The sequence below is a fragment of the Balearica regulorum genome, chromosome 1, assembly GCF_011004875.1.
Source record: "Balearica regulorum gibbericeps isolate bBalReg1 chromosome 1, bBalReg1.pri, whole genome shotgun sequence".
NCBI classification, from domain to species: Eukaryota; Metazoa; Chordata; class Aves; order Gruiformes; family Gruidae; genus Balearica; species Balearica regulorum.
In genome coordinates, this window is record NC_046184.1 from 143,635,834 (window position 1) to 143,650,834 (window position 15,001).

The window sequence follows — 15,001 nt, forward strand, 5'->3', positions numbered from 1 at the left end:
GTAGTCAGGACTCCTGTTGTCAGACTAGATAGATGCAACTCTGCTGGACCAGGAGGAGGAAGTTTGGTCACAGGTTTGAGCTCTTTGCTGTTCAGTTAGGCTTTGCAGACAGCCAGGGTCCGTGCCACCTGGTCAGGGACCACCTCAGAAGTTCTAGGTGCCATCCCATTTCTATCCTGCTCTGCTTCCTTTGTGCAACCCACCTACATGAGGGCTGCTGAAATGAATGATCTCTCCCACATGTGCAGAGGCATAAACATTTTACACAGAAAAACTGGGAGGTGTCCTTGGCGCAGAGAGCTTCTGGGACGCTACAGAATAGGTGTCCATGGTATCCCACAATATGGTAGAAATAGTTGTGGGTTCTCAAAAAAAAAAACTTTCCTGTTTACATCAATCTGGGACTGGTCATGAGTGATGCCTTGCTGGCCTCTAACCACCGACAGAAAACACTGATTCAACACTGGACAAATATGTGTAAGTGCAGGATCCTAGAGGATATTTTGCTCAATGCATGGACTCTTTTTAGTTCAGAGAAGTCAGCAACCTCCTGCACCCCACTTTTCTGGAGTTTAGATTTCTTCTGAAAGTTTTGCTAAAACAGTTTTAGGAAAGAGCAACAGATAGAAAAACAGACTGACAAACGTTCACTCCTCCTTGGAGCAGCCACATTTGGCTCAGTAAGGCCAGGTGGTGTCCCCAAGTTTTCTTTCAGCTCTTGCCAAAAGAAAGGGCTTGGATGCACGAGAGACGCAGCACTGAGCTATCTGATCGAGCTTGTTAGGACTCACTGAGGTGTGCTGAGGTGACAGAGCTTGCCGGAGGAGGGAGGTGCTGGCAGGCGGCTGGCCTCCCCTTGCATCCAGCTCCAGTTATGCTGCTGCGCGATGGGAGAGGAGGAAGCATGGCTCCCTACTGCTGCAGTTGCTCTCCTCGCTGCCCCACACTGCTCCCCCAGCTCTGCTCTGGTCTGGTGACGTGGCTCTTGCAGAATTTACTAGGAAGGAGCTCCCATGAGCAGTTTCCCTGCACTTCTGCAGCACCCCCTGCACACAGCCAGCCCGGAGAATGGCTGTCTTCTGTGGCAGCATGAACATCTTCTCTGAAAGCTGTTGCCTTCAAAGGAGAAAGAGCCAGGAGAAGCAGCCTCTCCCTCTCTGACCCTTTTCACCCTCAGAGCAGCTTCTGCATAGGAGCCTGTATTACAGAGCTGGCACCTCTTCCTCTGCTGTGCCAAAGGCAGCATCCATCTGGTCCTGCTTCTCCCCTTCATGAGACCATTGCGTTTGGAGATTGTTTCCATGTTCCATTAAACAAATACAGCTGATCATTTCCATGTTAATGTGGCATTTCTGCAAATGGTATGATGAAAGAAAAAAATAGCATGCAGGTTCAGCTCTCAGATAGAAGCAAAGGAGGCTACCTAATTTCATATTTATGCACCATATGCTTGAGAGTAAAAAGACCTGAAAGCTCCCCCACTTTCCTCCACCATAGACTGCTAAGGAATATGACACCTCTAAAAGTTTTGGCATAAATCCTTGGGTTTGCCTATATTATTCATCAAGAGTCACTATTTATTCAACAGTTTTGAAAAACAAGATACATCAGACACACAGACCAAAGTAGATAACTTTAGATACCCAGTTTTTCAAATCATAGTTTCAGTTCATTCTTTTGAGATTTTTACTGAACTAGGCTTTTTCCTTTTTCCTTTTTATCCTCTTCTCTCTTCTCTTTTCTCTTCTCTTCTCTCTTCTCTTCTCGTCTCTTCTCTTCTCTTCTCTTCTCTTCTCTTCTCTTCTCTTCTCTTCTCTTCTCTTCTCTTCTCTTCTCTTCTCTTCTCTTCCTTATGCTTTTTCTTTAATAAGTAAATGCTGGGTATATCCTGTGAGTTTAGGGTGGACTGTTGGTAAACCTGTTATCCATCACAGTAATTCATAGAATCTGGCAAGTACCAGATGGACAATATTCCATTGTTTAAAGTGAGCTCTGTCAATCTTTGCCATTGATATTAAACAAAAGTCAGGATTATTAAAGCATATGGGTACACGGCCTCATACACTGGTTAAGCCTTTGCTTTGAGAATGTGACTGCTGTTGTTGAGCATTCTGAAATTATATATAGTGTGCTAGAGTACACAGGGAATCACAGATGTCAAGGGGAAATGATATGTGAAAGCAGTGTACATTTAAAAATGCAGCACTACTATACCTTCTTAAAAGAAAAAGAAACTTTCCTCCTTCTCCCTCCTTCCCCCTGTTGCCAGTTAAAATGAACTGTCAGAGACTGGATAAAGATACAAACAGGATTGCATACCTTACCAAGCCTACAGTGACTCTTAGACTTTGATCTAATTCTATTTGCTGCTTTATGATGCATGAAGCTGTCAGATAAAGAGGTGTTCAAAAAAATCCACTCGAGCTGTCAGGGCTGACAAGCCCTGTGATGGATTACAGAGAAAACAAAAGGGTTATCACCTTAACCACAAACATTTATATCTTTTTTTCATAAGGGTGCTTCAATCAACATGTAGTTACCAGGGTGCAGGTTGTTGTGAGCCTGTAGGAACACAGATCCAATGACACATGTTGAAACAGCATTTAAAAAGTACAACACACATGCGTTGGCACTAATATGCTGCTGACATGGTACAGTTGTGCTTACTTAGATCAAAGATAAGAACCCTATAGTTTTCTATATAAAAAGGATTCTTTTCTGAAGAACAGATTTCTGCCTCCCCACCCGTCTTTCAAAGATTAAACACAGTCATAACAGTCTGAATGGGGTTTAACTCAAAAAAGCCCAGTGCTTAAATATGCCCATATGATTACTTACACAATAGAAACAGAATGAAGAGCAGTTAGCATTTGGCTCATGTAGAGGAAACAAAAAAAATTCCACTCGCTCCTTTTTCAACATCAGAAAGCAATCTCATGGCCCATTCATCTACCATCTCTTCCACCACCCTCGCCAAAGTCTATCAATTCTTAAAAGGCCACCACAACAAACAATATTGGACCTGAAATTTGTCAAACAAAGCTAATATTCTACCTCTAGCGCTGCATCTTTGACATCCTAGTGAAAAGAAGACAAGAAAATACGTCAAGATTCTTACTTGAGCTAATAATACAGGATTTTTCCTGTGGTTTACACTCAGGATCAAGACCGGACACACTCCCTTTTGGTCAGTACATCCATATGTTAAGTGTGACCAGAGGCTATGCTATAGGATACTATGCTCGTGTTTAATTCTTCAGTAGCTGTTTTTTCCCCTATTTAGTGATTGTGATAACAAAGTAGGTTTAACACCTAAGTGAATGGGTTGAAAAAGGAACTTGACAATTGATGGAAGATACGTCCACTGGTAGCTACAGAATGAGATGGCCCTTGTTGAAGAAGCCCAGGAAGTCTCTGAGTCACAGATGGCTGGAACCTGGGAAAAACGTCAGGAAAAAGATAGTTCTGTGATTGATCTACTTCCCTGTCTTTTCCCAAGAAAGCTGTTACTGGCCACTGTCTAGGAGAGGACCTAGGTGGTCGTTTGGCCCAACCGCTTATACCTCCCCAGTTCTAAACAAGAGAACTTGTATCTCCAGCAGAAAAGATTTTTGCCAGGATATATGTGTATCTTATGCATCTCATACACACATATATATCTAAGTATATAGCCTAGATGAAGCCTGCCAAATTAGTAATGAGCTTTGGAAGTTAACAACGCAAGCCCTGTATATGGAAAGAAGGTTAAAGGTGGGGCATCTTCACACATCACCTTATGCTCAGGTGAATTCCTGATGTGCTGGGTGGGCCAGAGGGCCTCATTTTACTTGGCAGTGAGTGAGAAAATCACTTGGGTTTGGATACCGGGACAACAACAAAACCGTCTTGAAGCTCCCCAAAGAGTGGGTTGCAAGATTATAATCAGCACACCCAGGCTTTTAGAAGGTAGAAGGAAAAAAACAGACAATCCCAATAATAACAGCATAGGGCCAGGTTCTGTGTTCATGTACCAGACGATTGCTCCACAGGGCAGAAACCTGGGATATGTCCCCTGTGAAACAGAGCAGACCGACACTGGGACAGCTGTGCCAGAGCAGGACAGAAGCAGAGAAAGATCTCGAGGAGAAGCGTTTGGGACAGGATGAAGAGCTGAGAGGCAATATTGGCAGGACTGAAAAAATTCTTTTGCACAAATACGGATCACCTGACAATCCCAATAAATCACACTGGCTTTAAAGTTCTTTCTGATGCATTTCCCTTTAACATCTACTGTCTAAAGAGTAAAAGAAAAGAAAAAAGAAAAGAAAAAGGTCCAAACACACTGCTTACAAAACAAAATTTAGAAGTCCTCTTAAGTGCTTCTTTAAATACACCAAGATCGGACATGATCTTGGTTAGCAGCTGTGGGGGAAGGGAATGCACCATTTCTTCAGTAATTCTAGCAGGCTTTTAAGGCTGTTTCTCTTCTCAGCTCTACCTCTCTGGCGCGACTTGCCAAGCACTAATAGACACAAGCATTACCATCATTCATTAAACTATATTCCCATGCCATAGCCATGCAACAAACCAATAAAACTCCTTTTTCAAAAAGTTGAAAGGCAAGCTGGTTCAGATAGGCCGTTATTAGTATGCACGGAGTGTGTGTTCACAGGCAATAATACAGTGGGAATTCAGCTAGCCTGAGCATAGGCTGATGTGAAGCATATGATATTACTTATGTAGGCATGAAAGCAATCTGCTTTAATATCAGACACTTTAGTGCAAAGAATGTCAGGGTTACCAAAGGTTAAAGACAGGCTGCTGAATTTTTTTTTTTGCCTTTTTTTGCCCTTTTTTTTTTTTCAGTATGAGCTGAAAAAATGTGGGACAACTATTTCCAGTTTCAGGTTTTGGGGGCTGCTGAGTAAAATGGTAATAAATGATGCAAGTTAAAAACAACAACAAGGTAAAAACCAAAAGGCAGAACGTGCAACAAAGCATAATATACTGAGAAAAAGAAGAGTGTGAGAAATGGCCGACTGCCATTCAGCTGATGTTGGTTAAGTGCTGCCCTAGCCCTGACATCTCTTGCAGGGTTTGAGCATCGTCCCATTGAGCCAGCACCTTCCAGGAGTGCTGGGTGGAGGCACAGAGCCTCAGAGGCCAGATTCCCACCCGACCGTGCCGCCTGCCATCCCTTGGTTTCTCGTGCTAACACTGGGAGCCGTGTCACCCTGCTGTCACACACCCTGTGAACATCTGGCCTGGCAGGATGGATGCAGTTTGTTATGTTTTCCTTACCGAGAGCTTGATGCTCTGCCACGCTGCTCGGCTGCGGTGTCAGCCAGTGCACCCCATGTGCTTGGCAGGGTGCAGGATCAGGCCCCTCGGCACCCTCCTGGCCCCTGGTCCCCGCGAGCCCTCGCTTGCATTCCACCCTCAGCAGCTGCAGCAGCACTTTGAACTTTCACTTTTCCTTTACTAAAATTAAAACCCAGGCACATAACCAAGCTGAGAGCTCCCAAAATCTCAGGTGGGAAGCATTACTGAGAACAGAAGCCAGACGGACTGTTTTTCAGAGGCTGATTGCTTTTTCAGAGTGCATTAGCATCTATTTTTTTTCCCCAGCACTGGAATCCTTGGGTATTGGGGAGCCTAAGAAAAGAGGGAGCTCTTATGCCGGAGGATAAAGAACCAAGATAAAGAACAAAAAGGAACAGAAAATGAAGATGTTTCTCGCATTTTTCTCAAAAGCACAGTTCTGTTTCTATTTGATTCCATGTGTTATGGAAGATAAAAATTGTAAATATTGTGGAGAAATAATGCAAGCCATTATGAAACCATTCGCTTGCATAACCTACTGTGAAGTGACTAAATCCCCTTTATATACTGATAGCCTTCTCTCAGGCTGCTGCTACCTGTCTGTTAGTCCTCATGCGGGACTGTGCCTATAGTTGACAGTTTATGACACATGCAAAGAAAGAAAGAGAGAAAGAGAGAGAGAAAGAAAGAGAAAGAAGGGGGGAGCATGCAGTGAAAGGAAGACAGATGGGCCTATCAGTTATGTATATTGTGACCCACCTGCCAGTCACAGCCCCATGGGAATGTGGCATAATAAATACTGAAAAATGGAAAGTAGGAATTAAAGTTAAAAAAACCCCTCCACAACAACCAAACATATTGAACAAAGTAAATTGTCTGGAAGGAAGAAGTGTAATAAAGATTTTTTAGGAGCATATAAATCAAAATTTCAAAAGAAATTTGCCAAATGGGGTCTCAGCTCATGTGCAGTTAGTGGCAGGAGGGTGTAAATTGTGGATCTAGAGAGGATGATTGCCAGCACGCCTAGGTATGAGGGGGCTGATTCAATAAATATTCATGATGGCAGCACGTATGCTCTAAGCACACACCCTACTCCAGCAAACCCAGCTTGGCTGAACTTCCCCCACCCCAGGAGCCTCTGTATGTTCTTGCATTGCCTTCAGCTGAGTCTCATTGCTTTTTGTGGTCGTGTGTGTGTGTGCACATGTGTGCATCTGCAGATGCCCAGCCCCTGCAGACCCAACCTGACTTATTCCTCCTAGACCTATCTCATTACCTGCCCTCCCAGAGCTCGGCGATAAACTCAATTGTGAGACCTCCAGCTCATCATGACCATTTAAACAATCTCATAGAGTGAAACATCCTTCTTGCTAACATCAGGAGTAATCAAAATCCATTCTTCCTATGATGAATAAGTGTTTCATGAAAAACCTTGCTTCCCTTCTCAAATGACATGAAGCCCAGAGGATCATCTCTTGCTTCTGTTGTGCATTTCCTTCACTCCAGCCCTGAAAGTGTTTCTACAATTTAATGGAAATACCACCCACTCTCATGCCAACCACATGCTTCTCTAGACCCTAGAGTCTCCCTGATAATTCTGCATTGTGTGGATGTTTGCTACACAGACAATCCCCAGCCTGCACATAGACCTGTGGAAAAACATGTTTTCCCCTTGGTCAGGGACCATTGTGCATTCAGAGACACCAGCACCTGCCTACCTCTTTGTTGTAAAATCTCACAACGATCCATGGAGGTGACTCTTCCCTGCAAAATCCTCTCACCTATTTAACAAGTACGGGAGTACAGTGGCAAAAATACTGTTTTCCTTTTCCCATTCTGCTCCTCTTTCGCATCTCTGAATGCATACTCATCCTCTGCTTTCTGTCCCCTTCCTGTCACTGAAGTCCTTCTCCCTCTCCTCCTTTCACCTCTCACCCATTCATTCCCCCGTCAGGGACATATGCAAATGAACTCTAATTCTAATTTAAGGACCTCTTTGATGTAGGCACTGTCTAACAAGTAAAAAACCCCTAACAGTATCTGACTTAGTTTCTGCTCTGACCTTTTCACTGCTTTTAACCTTAAGAATTCTTTGTCTTCACATCACACACAGGGAGACAGGGCTCTGGTTATTTAACTGTTTTTAACAATATGTGAACCGAGGTAATTACCTAAGAGAAAATATTAGTGGAAAGGTTTTCTTATCTTTCTGAGTAAAGAAAAAACCAAAACCTTCCAAAGGGAGAGAAGTGTGTGGTTGGAGAATGCTTTTGCCATTACTGGGTATTCATACGACGTGTGTGGGGACCAGCTGGGGGCTCACAGCATCTGACAGAGCCCAGAACAAGTAAAAATGGAGGTGGTATCTTAGCGTGGTGCTCCACCTGGTTTGGCAAGTATCATCTGGCTGAGCAGTGGTGGGCAAACCCACCTCTGATGACATCCTGTCAAGAATTTCTTCATGAGCTCTAAGTCCCCACATATAGAAATAAATACCAACACTTGTTCCCATGCTCATAGCACATCTCTTTCCTCATAATCTTTGCTATTTATTATTTTGTATAGTTACTTTTGGCCCCAAATGTTACTAAGATACAAATCTAAAATTTTGAGTGATTTCACTAATTCTGCACAAACCCTTGATCCAAAAGCACATGAGATGACCACAGAAAGCACTTTCCCCTGCAAAAGGAATAGCTCAAACGTCATGGAAATCAATGGTCTTGGAGAATATTGACAGAGCCAGATATGGAAGTTGGAGAATTTTACTGGAAAGTGGTTGCAGAATCATGAATATAAAGGGTATACAAACCTCTGCAGGCTGTAAACACAGAGAATGAAATTATATACAAGCTACTCGAGTGACGTGTTTTCCAATAAGATAGAAACAGACACTCAAAGTGAGCATCAGTTGAAAGCACTGAGGCTGTGGAATAGATTTTCAAAGGAACTAAAAGAAAAAACACATGAAGTAAAGGGACAGAAACAACTCTTCTTTTGTGAAGGATGAATTAAACAGGTTGATATTTTTCCTGTACACGATGTTTAAGTTTTGGGGGTCAAAGTTGTATGGGTTGTTTTCAAAACATGAAGATCAGCCATTCTGTAATGTGCTTTGAAAGTAAAGAGTTGCTGTGCTTGTCACCAACTTCTGACTCTCCCTCGTTTCATATAGTTCATGAATTATCATTTCTCTTTGCTTGATCTTTTATACATAATCAGACATTGCAACAGGAAGTGAGACCTCCTCATCCTGCATCAGCTGACAGAGAGGGTGCGCGCTCACATCTTCACCCTGCCTCATAGCAGGTCTTTCTTGATCAGCCACTTCAGTGTATGCCAGTTATGCCAGAGTGTCTCTGATGAGACAGGCAGATTATTGCATCTAGGGAAAAGGCGGCCCATAAAAAATACTCACCAGTGCTCCACAAGCCAATGGTTTCCCTATTGAAGCAGAGTGATTTACAGGTGATGTGTGCAGCCTAGAAGATTAATCTAAGTATCAGCCTGACAGTTTTCACACTGCATAAGAATAAAATTGATGGATGAAAAAATATAAAAATATGTGCTGCATGTTTAATATATTTTCAATCTTTCAAAAAATATACCTAGGAAATGTATATGCTCCTTCCTTCGAAGAAAAATATGATTTGATTCTTCTCTAAACTACCAGTGGTGCAAGCAGACGTCAAGATGGACACCGCAGATGCGTAACTTTATTAATTAATGCTATCACTGGGACATAAGGGACAATGCAGGAGGCAAGGTCACATCCAATCCCACATCTCTATGATTCCACAATTAAATCCTGACAGTCAGGAGACAGTACCAGGTCTGATCCTCCAAAGATACTTAAAATACAAAGTGTTAGGACTTAGGAAGTAAGCCCAGGGGGGGAAAAAAAAAAAAAAAAGGGGGGGGGGGGGGGTTGTTAGTTATCAAACCTGTACGTTAAGAAATGGTTTCACTGAAGGAGGGTGTGAAAGTAGCAAAGGAACAGGAAAGAACATTTACAGTGCTAATACAACAGTAGGCTAATACAGCAAACCCAGTGACACCAAGGGCTGAAGATGAAAAAGTACAAGGTAATAGATCTTGGGACAGATAAGTCAGTCTGTCACGTCTATGCTTCATTCTCAGGAAACAAGAGGAAAATACTACACTTCAGATTTTATCATTGACTCTGCAGTCCATGCAGTGCCTCTGCTTCACAGAGCAACACTTCCTTTTCCAGGTCCTCAACCAGCCAATGCCACACATTGAAGAGCATGGATTAACACCCAGGCTATCCCTTCTGAGATGTGTGTCCATCCCAGCCTGGGTTTGTCTACGCTGTCAGCCCAGAGGCTGTCAGTAAATCCCACTGTGAAAGGCGTACACCCAGCCAGTTAAGATAGAAAAGCTCAGGCATGTCTGGAGTGTGCTTTTTGGAGCACAGAGGGCTCTGCAGATACATGTCTAGCAATATGGCTCCATGCAGCTCAGGCTCCAGATCACCCACACTCATACCTCTACAGCTGTACGGCCATTACCTGGGAGGGAAGCAGGGCAAGTGGGAGCCCGAGTATGCCATCTTCACAGTCACTTCCAAGCCCACTTTTTCCCAGTATTATAGATATAGTCTTCACAAACCCCAAGCTGAAGATCCACTGGGCAAAAATAGCCTTGGGATCTTGTTGTGGGTGGTTGGTTGTTTTTTGGTTTGTTGTTTGTTTTTCTTTTTTTTGGGGGGGGGGGGGGGTGTCTGCAAAGCTAATTATTTATTTTTAACTTCCAGAAAGCAGATTGGACAAGCCACAGTTCACTGCAGGAACAGAGGGCAAGGCAGATTGCATTCTCCATTGCAAAGACGCTATTAGGTTGCAACAGCAGTAACTCAGAAAGCAAAAATATTCAGACAGCCTTCCATATGTTATTTAATTGTTTGTACTATTTTTGCAAAGGCAATGAGAGAAGAAAACGCACTTCCTCAAAAAGGTAGTCAATATTGTATGAAAGCTAATAATATTTCCACACCAAAAAATGGAAAACTATGAAAAATATTTTGAAAAACATTCTTAGGGGAAACATATTGCTCATATTTTTACAATTTGGACAGTACTCAAAATTAAGGTTGAACACATAATTTGTAATTTTATTCGTCCTTTCTCCCCTTTTTCCTCTTTCCATTTTGTTCTCTTTTTTCCCCTCCATTCTGTTGATTATAGAATAATAGAGAAAGTATTGATCAGCTGAAGAAAACACTGAACACCTCATTTCATTAAAAGTTAATCTTAAAAACTTCATTTTCATCATTGTCATTTCTGCCCTCTTTTCAGGCCTGATTCTGCAAGTTTGTTCAAATGCATCAAGTTTAAACTGCTTGTCCTTGACTCAAAAGCCCTGCGAGTGCCAATCCAGCCTTCATCCCAGTTCCTTGGAGGAGGAGCCAGGCACTGTTCTGTAGAAAAAGCTCAACAAAAATGAGAGATCTCACCAAAAGCATTTTAACTGCATCAGGGCAGAACTTACGTGGGCTCGTTTGCCCCACTTAATGAACTGCCTTACCTTCTCGCCTCTGTCAGTGACATTCATTTTATTCCCTGTTAGCTTTATTCTTGCATTCCTTCTTCAATGTTTTTTCAGTGCAATCCCTTATGTGTGAAATAACCTCCCTCAGTTTGATAAATTACTGTACCTTCCTCCTTTGCTTCTTCCCAATGTTCATAAGTGAACTAATCAAAACTTCAGGGACCCAAGTTTTTTTCCATTCTTGAATAACTAAGTTACTTTTCCTTCTGTATCTGTTGTCTTTGTTTTCACAGCCCTTCTAAGTCCGGTCTCCCACGCAGCTTGCCGAGTTGCCTTTTGCTATTGATCCATGCAGCCTTTCGGTGGCTGGACCATGAAAAATTGTAAGGCCTTGGAATTCACTTCAATATTACACAGAGCCAAGTACATCCTGTGTAATTAGAAGAACCTCATCAACTTCATATGTGGGGCTTATTATTAATATGACTGTCCTAAAATATTGTAGTGAAAGATCAAAAGGAAACATAACTATCCTGTTTTTCCCAGCTTGCTTACTCTGTGCATTTAAAAATCATTTGTCTCAGCTTTATGGCACTGTTGGCAGCAGGCTTCCCTTCCCAAGGTTCAGCAAAAGGAGTTTTAAATGAAACAGCAGTAGCAAAGCGAAATAAGAAAGAAAACTGGCAATGGGCAGCACGCAGCGTGTGTAAAGAAACACGCGATGAAGGAGAGCTACACCAGTATGGTCAAGGTCTCTGGAAAAGCAGAAGTTCTGTTATTCTGCAAATGAGTAAATCTGGAAGAAAAAGGTGCTTGACTTAGACAACTGGTTGGTTTGAAATTCACCCCAATCTAGTTGGCACATTTCTTGTAATAAATGCTACAATAACTGTCAGCACCAGCAGGATTACGCACGCAGGTCACTTCAGTAGAGCCACTGGGGTAAGAAAAGGGGCTGCGATAGGCTTCATATTCCCCGAATCCCCGGCACCTGGAAAGGGTAAGCCGCTGGTCAGCAGGCACACAGCCGTACCAGTCCTGGTTTGCTTGATTCCATGAAGCCAGATCAGAGTGATGGGACCTTCAGTCGTCTTTGCTCCTTCCCCATCCAGCAAAGGTCCCTCAATTCATGGCTTATAGAGTATGACAGAAGTATGCTTTAAGTCTCTAGCTGAAGGATTAAGCTTTGCAAACCTCTTAAAATCAGCCAGACGGCTCTAGCACTCGTTAAAGCTTTTACCTCATTTCAAGCCTGAGTGCTCCCCCAAAACCGGACTAGCAAAAACATGCATAAAGGAAATTTCCTCATCTCGCTGTGACAGAGGGGAGGCCTGTTCTGACTGAGGAAATCACTGGCACTACCTTGAAAAGTACAGGAGAAACGCAGTGGGATGTTTGCAGCAACTTGCACGAGGAAGGTACCGAGGTGATTGCTATGTCCTGTACTGCACACTGGGGAAATAACAGAAAAAGCTCTGAGCTTGTAAAGCTGAGCTGGTTTCCTAGTAAGAAAAATATAGCGCTTCAACTGCAGCTAACACTACACCCAGGTTCCTACAGACTGATTGCACCACGCCTCCTGCAAACACTTCCTCCCTGCAGACCTCTCCCAGCTTGATGCAAATTGCTGAATATTTTCTTCTAACAAGTTTTATTGGCTTGATTTGTGTGCCACCACCTACTGACTTACCGCAGCCAGAGCTGGTTAGTGCATAGCTTAATCTAAGGTGTGTCCATAATGCCTGGCGTGGTGGCCCTGGCAGACCTGTGAGGCTTGGCACGTGCTACGGAGCTGCCACAGATCCCCTTTCTTTCCCTGGAGATCAAAGCGTCCCCAGATGCAGTAACAGATGTGAGCACAGCACTTCCAGTATGCTGGTTCCTTAGCCCTTTCCCTGGCTCCACTGAGCTTGAGCTGACAGTGCGGAATTTATTGCCGCCTTTTTGCCAAATTCATCCTTGGAGGGCGGGGAGATTGCTCTGGGACTTGGTGCTGCTCCTGTCTGTAGTGCTGGCCATGGGCACTCGTTCATGTCAACCGCACCATGCCAGCACCCTGACATTTCTGGGGCGCTGCCTGCTTTTCACCACCCTTCACTGGTATTTGGTTTTACTTCTGCAGCTGTCCTGTTGTTACCTGATATCACCCACATCCCACAGAAGGTGGGACTGCTGCTTTCGGTCCTCTCCTTGGGCTCTTAACCAGCAGTTGTTGCCAGGACTGCTCCTCAGGGCTTCTTCTGGCTGCCAAATAAATCTGCTGGTTTAGCCTGTTGTTTTCTTATCTGCCTCAACCCCTGTTCATCATCCCTGTGTTGGTCTACACCAAATCCTCCTTGAACCCAGACAAGTGCTTTGCCCTATGGAAGCATACTATGCTAGGCCAACCTCAGGGTCACCCAGACTGCTCACCTTCCAAAAACTAATCTACCATCATGTTTTCACCCTTAAAAGAGATGGAAAAAGACAGAAGAATAGTTTTTATCTTTTCTCAGGGCCCAGGAAGCATCCCAGAAAGCCTTGCACCACTCCAGGTACACTGTCGACCAGATATTTACTCCCTGACCCACAAGCACAGATCTTGCTTACTTGAAGTATGCCTCTGTCTTCAAGAGGGGAGGAAATCAGTCTAGCTTTTAAGGTCAGGTGTTTGTGGGCACCTTTTACTGCCCAGTTCACTTCAAAAATACTATGTCTTGTACACACTACTTATCTCCTGCCTTGTAGCAAGATTGATTTAAAAACATGCAGGAAAAAAAAACACTTCTGGTTTAATTGCATTTAAAAGACTCAAAATTTTCCTCTCAATCAATCTGTTCACAATTAAATTTGAAATTATCACAAGTTATGTTTAGCCCTAAATATAATATATGCAAACAATCAGATTTAATTATAATAGTCCTTAAATAAGTACACACTTTCTGCTGTTTTAAAGTGAAACAGGTGAAATTAAGGAAGTCACTGTCTGAGCACCAAAACCCAGCTGTTATTGAAGCAGTAAGCCAGGTCTTGGCAGGGCTAGTCTTTTCTGCAGATGTCAAAAGGAGAGTTTCTTCATTCCAGCTTACTTCAATGTCAATTCCAAATAACTAGCTCATGCAAACTTGAGAAATAATGGTGAGCTAAAAACCAGGAAACCTTGTTTTCCTTTTCCAGTTGAAGAATACAAATAACATGTAGAAGAGTATGAACTGCTATTTCTAAAATCTTAAAGGCTAGGGTTAACTATAAATGATCAGTTCAAAAGTTTGAAATGCAAGACTTGCTGGCTAAGTTAACTTTTTTCCTCCTAACTGTGAGAAGTTTCACTGGCCATAACACAACACAACAGCCAGTCAGTCACCTTGGCCACCACAGTCTGGCTGGAATCACACTGATCCCTGGCTGCTGTTTTCATCCTGTCTCTCAGCACTTCCATCACCTTTGCTGTTTAGAGAAACTTGTCTGGGGTAAGATGTGCTTCTTACCACAGTTTCTCTGACAAGCACATCACACATAGAATAGAATCACACAGAGAATCTTTAAGGTTGGAAAAGACCTCTAGGATCATCAAGTCCAACTGTCAACCCAACATCACCATGGTCTACTAGACCATGTCCCGAAGTGCCACGTCTGCACGCTTTTTGAACACCTCCAGATCCCACATAACACTCTCATTTCTGGTTGGGGAGGTTTTGGCTTACCCCTCCAGAGTTACAGGCAGACCTCAGAATCCACCACAATAACTCCTGATCTTGTGGTTCCCCCAATAGTCCAGGCGGGGACACCTGGCCTGGGTGTCCTCTGCCTGGTCACCATGGCTGGGATCGGCCACAGCCAGGCTGCGCATGGGGTACCTGGACAGTCTCTGAAGGTCAGAGGTCTCCAGGACTCTCACTGGAGACAGCACCAAAGAGAACAAATTATGCCATGATGTGTTGAGCAATTTCGATCAGATACAAAAAATGGAGAAACCCCCCTGGAGTCAACACATAACCAGAATAACACCTAGCTTGTAGCTTTATGGTATTGGAAGTGATGCTAGAACCTGACGTCAGAAGTCTGAGTTGGGCTAGGTTTTGATACACCATATTTGAAGAGACAAGGAAAGTTTTTTAAGTCTGAGCTTGTCCTAAAGGAGGGCCTGTGGTTTTATTTTTCACAATTTTATTGAAAAAAATCATTATTTTTACTGATTATTTTATATTTT